This window comes from Furipterus horrens, unplaced genomic scaffold (assembly GCF_987537825.1).
Source record: "Furipterus horrens unplaced genomic scaffold, mFurHor1.1.pri manual_scaffold_2, whole genome shotgun sequence".
NCBI classification, from domain to species: domain Eukaryota; kingdom Metazoa; phylum Chordata; class Mammalia; order Chiroptera; family Furipteridae; genus Furipterus; species Furipterus horrens.
The window spans coordinates 126,207,176-126,212,268 of record NW_028327172.1 but is presented as its reverse complement, the minus strand read 5'-3'; the positions used below and the strand labels follow the sequence as shown (position 1 = coordinate 126,212,268).

At 41.7% G+C, this 5,093-nt stretch overlaps 1 pseudogene; it reads right to left on the bottom strand.

Moving 5' to 3' along the window:
* Positions 1 to 3,957: 3,957 nt before the first annotated feature.
* Positions 3,958 to 4,886, bottom strand: LOC150019449 (calponin-2 pseudogene; annotated as a pseudogene).
* Between the last annotated feature and the right edge of the window lie 207 nt (positions 4,887 to 5,093).

Here is a 5,093-nt window from a genome sequence, read left to right as displayed (position 1 = left end):
AACTAAAACCCAAGGTGAGGCTAAATAAGCTTCCAAAGGTCACAAGCCAGGTGAAAGCAGAGTCATGTTTAGACACCTAGCCCAAGGCTCTTTCCACTCATTTCTTCGCTCTCACAGGGCCTGTCACATAGAAGGCAATCAGTAAAATTAGAATACAGGAATGAACAGTGAATGTGAAGTTTTTATAAACATTTTTGAGTTTAGAGATATGGCTTCATCTGAAATAGTGGTTATAATATCTTGGTGATTTTCATTATCTCTGTCTTTGGAGGATATAAAACTCAAGCATGACTATTACATACAATGATTACACGATATTAATTATAATGTGATCTGACTCTCACATGTTTCAATCTATAGTCACACTGCCTGATGAACACACCCTGAGTGTGTATCCATCTCAGTATTCATAATGCAGTGTATGTAATTCTACTTGTGATATAAATAGTGCAATAATGTTATTTCATTTATTAGTAGTCATTTTTAAAAGGAAAGTAAACTTGGATGGAATTCCTGCATTTAATTATAAATAGTTGTTTTTCATGTAGAAATAATTTAAAAATATTTGATTGGCATTGGAACAATAAAAAACAAGTTAGCATTAGCATGAAAACTATTTTTCAGTACTCTCTTCATGCACTTATTTGAAGACTTATATGCTAAGTTCATAGCATGATGAGAAAAAAGTTCAATTTGACATTAAAAATCAGATGTTGGACAATGAAATGAAATGAAGACTTTCAAAAATTTTGCTCTGAAAAGTAATTTTAATGGTAAATATAATTTTATAAAATAAAACGTTAAACTTTACTTAACATGTTTTATCATTATGCTTCCTATTTTGAATGACACACTCCAGCCAAGTCAGGAGGAAACAGTTTCGTTATCCAAGGAACTGTTTGCTTTTCACTGAAAAACAATGCAATGGAGGGCTTCTCTACTATGTTCTAATCGTAACAACCTCTCTTCACTACTCTCTGCTCACTGGCTGCATGTAGCTTTCATTAACTTACCCCAATTTACCTTTGCTCTGAAGCAGAGACAACAACATTGTGTCTTCTCCTTCGTGGGTTTGTCTTCATTTGCCCAGTTTCACGAGTCTTACTTTCACTAGCCCTATTTACTATTTTGCTTGGTATATGCATCATGTTATTGCTCTTCTGGGTCACCATGGAAAGGGGAAGAGGAAAGGGTAAGAAACTACCTAGGCCCTGTGCTGCACTGGCAAGAAGTTTCACTGTTGGTAGTGTTCTTAGCCTCCAGGCAATAAGATACTTGTACAGGAAGCAGGAAAATAATACCTCCAATCCTACATGAACATACCCGGCAGTATTGAAACACCTTTGTCTCTTGTCCGTCAGTCATTGTCACTGAATCAGGAAATGATCAGAATAATGGGCGGTTCCTCACATTATTAAGTACTCAATGAACCAGTACCTGCCTGCGAGTAATGTCTCTCTCTTCCCACCTTGGTGAGGTAAGAGTTTAGAAGCAGTTTTGTGGGACTACCACAGCTGCAAAGCCCAGCAGCAGTTGAAATTCATCTGTCTCTAAGAAGTAATGTTTGAGTTCTTATTGTTCAGGACGCTAAATTTTATAATTTCGCCACCTTCCCTTTCCTCACACTTTCTTTTATTCCTGAAGGTAATTCTGCAAAATGAAAGTTATATGGAAATAAATTACAATGAGTTTTATATGGGAAAAATCCAAAACTTGTTTATTAAAATTTTATCAAGCACAGCACAAGTTCCATTCCTTCTATGAGACCTTATTAAACCATCCCAACTAGTCATTGCCCATTCCTCTAAACTGAAAAATATTGTTATTTTTTTCTACCACTTATTTAATAAACCATGACATTTCTCCTGTTGGCACTTTATATTGTTATGTACCTATTTGCCTCTTTCCCTTGTGCAACCTTTAATAAGTCATCACTTATTTTCCTACTAGATCACAGGTACTTCCATGCCAGACACTTCTTTTTAAATATTTTTTATTGATTTTTAGGAAGAGAGGAAAAGAGAGAGAGAGAGCATCAAAGAGACATTGACTAGTTGTTCCACTTATTTATGCATTCATTGGTTGAGTCTTGTATGTGCCCTGACTGGAGATCAAACCTGCAACTTTGGCATATCACAACAATGCTCTCACAGCTGAGCTACCAGGCCGGACTCTTCTATATTTCTTTCAGCACCTAAAGCTGTCAGTTTTGTGAAATAATTTTAAAAATTAAAAAAATGAATTTATTTCTGTGTGAGTGCATGTAGGTTCTCGAAAGATATCTGCTTTAGAAGCACCAGAAAAAGTAGTCTTAAAATTTTTTTGAACTTTTAATTTTATTTTTCAATTGCAGTTGACATTCAATATTATTTTGTATTAATTTCAGTTGTACAGCATAATGGTTACACAATCATATAATTTACAAGGTGGTCCCCCAATATTTCCAGTACCCACTTAGCACCACACATAGTTATTACAATATTATTGACCATATTTCCTGTGCTGTATTTTAACATCCCTGTGACTATTTTGTAACTAACCAATTTGCATTTCTAATTCCTTCACCTTTTTCACCCAGTCCCCCAGCTTCCCTCCCCTATGACAACCATCAATCTGTTTTCTGCATCCAAGAGTCTACAGAAACAGTCGTCTTTGTAAAAACTAATGGTGGGGATGGGAACTCTTGTGCTACCCTATACTGGGTTTCCTGTTATATTCCATTCCAGGTCAACAAGGGAATGGAGAGACTATGAAAAGTTCCAGAGAAGAAGAACTCGCTAGGTTTTTCATATTCTACTAGGATAGAATTTCCTCCAACAGTGCACAAGGGTTCCCTTTTCTCCACTTCCTCACCAGCACTTGTTGTTTGTTGATTTATTAAATGGTGGTCATTCTGACAGGTGTGAGGTGATCTCTCATTGTGGTTTTAATTTGCATCTCTCTGATGGCTAGTGAAGTGATGTTGAGTATATTTTCATGTATCTATGGGCCCTCTGTATGTCCTCCTTGGTGAAGTGTATATTCCGATCCTTTGCCCATTTTTAATTGGATTATTTGTGTTCCTAGCGTTGAGTCATATAAGTTCTTTATATATTTTGGAGAATAAACCCTTGTCCAATATATTGTTGGCAAATGTGTTCTCCCATACAGTTGGTTCCCTTTTCATTTTGGTGATTTTTTTAGCCATGCAGAAGCTTTTTAATTTGATGTAGCCGATTTGTTTTTGTTTTTGTTTTTTTTGTTTGTTTGTTTTTTGCTAAAAAGGTTTTTATTGCCTTTGGTCCACAGTTGGTATTTCACATTATCTCTTGTTCCTAGGGCTCCTGGGTGGGGTTGGTCCCAGAGAGGGCCTCCTGCTGTAGGTCCCTGTGCAGTATTTCATGGGGGAGAAAGGAATAGTATAGAAGGAGGTTCTGGCTTTGCCTCAACCATTCACAGCTCCACTGTCCTGTCCAGGCCTCAGTTTCCTCACTTGGCCCCTGGGAGGGTCCTAGGGAAAGCCAATTCCTCATGATGCCTAAAATATCTGGGGACTGTGGCCCGGCCCTCTCCTAGGGGACTTCCATCCCAGCAGCACCCTCTCCAGCATCCCCACCCCATCACCCCAAATTATTTTGTTTAGTTAAAACTGCCTGAAACTTTTGTGGGAACAGAAACCACAAACTGATCAGCAGAGAAAAGGGAAGAGGGGCAGAGCAACTGGAAACCATTTGGGGCCAGTTTCCCTCCCTGCACAGGTTTCTTCTTCCCCCTACAGCTTGGCCCAAAGCCTGCTGGGAAATTTGCTACCTGGATGTGCCCTGGCAAGGACCCCTTATACCACAGGAATCTGGATCTGGCCTTCACAGACCCTCAGCTGGAAGCACTTGAATACATAGAAAAATAATATGAAGACATAGAAAAACCGAAACTCCCAGATGGGGTGATGACATAGGGAGACACCCCACAAGGGGGGCCTCAGAAGTCTGCCTCCTCTTGGTAGTAGGGGGATATTTTGGGGCCTTCCCTGGGCTTTGGTAGTTGCCTGCTGACCCTGGAGCTCCGTCGGCCACTGGGCCTTGTGGGCAGTACTTGGGGTCATATATCTGCCAGCCCAAGCCAAAGACCTGGCCACTCTGGTTGGTGCCCTGCGTGTAGCCCATCTGTAGAGACATGGAGGAATTGTCACAGTTGTCAGTCCCCAACTTGGTGTCATAGATGTGCCGCCAGGTCCCGGGAGCCTTCATGCCCACCTGGCTGGCACACTTTTTGGTGCCCATTTGGAGCCTGATGGTTGTGTGGTCCATGGGTGGCAGGATATGGTTCTTGGGGTCATACAGATGTCTTCTCGTGCCATATGCCATCATGCCTGACTGGCTGGCACACTTGTTGGTGCCCATTTGGAGCCCAATGACGCACTGGCCCGCCTTCATGGTAGCATCATCAAAGTTCCGCTCCTGCTTTTCTGAGTACTTGATGCCGATGTCCACACCACTCTGCAGCCCCTTCGTCTTGGCCTTTCCTGCCAGAGCCAGAAGAGACACCTGCACCTGTGTCATGTTTCCACTCTCAAAAAGGTCATTGGCCTCGAACAGGTCCACGGAGTTCATGCCATAGCTGACCATGGCCTTGATGAAGTTGGAGAGGTTTTCTAGCTGGTGCCAGTTTTGCATGGAGTGGTTGATCTTAGGGACCGAGCCAGGCTGCAGCTTATTCATGAGTGTGCACAGGATAATCCCAACCTTTGCACCCTTCTGGAAGTCAGAACTGATAGACAGGCCCATGAGTCCCTCAATCCAGCTGTGGAGTTCTTCCTCCTTCTCAGGGTCATATTTGGATAGGAGCCGGTTTTTGACCTCGGCCGAAAGCCCGTAGGAGGGCCCCTTGTTGAACTGCGTGGAGCTCATGCCAGCGGCGGTGGTGGCGACGGCAGGACAGACGGCCCGGCAGGTGAGATGGCTGGGGACTCCTGATGTAGCCCCATTGTTTTTTATTTCCCTTGCCCAAGGAGATATATCAGCAAAAAATATTGTTACGTGAGATATTTGAAATTTTACTGCCTATGTTTTCCACTAGGATTGTTATGGTATCATGATTTATACTTGTCTTTTATC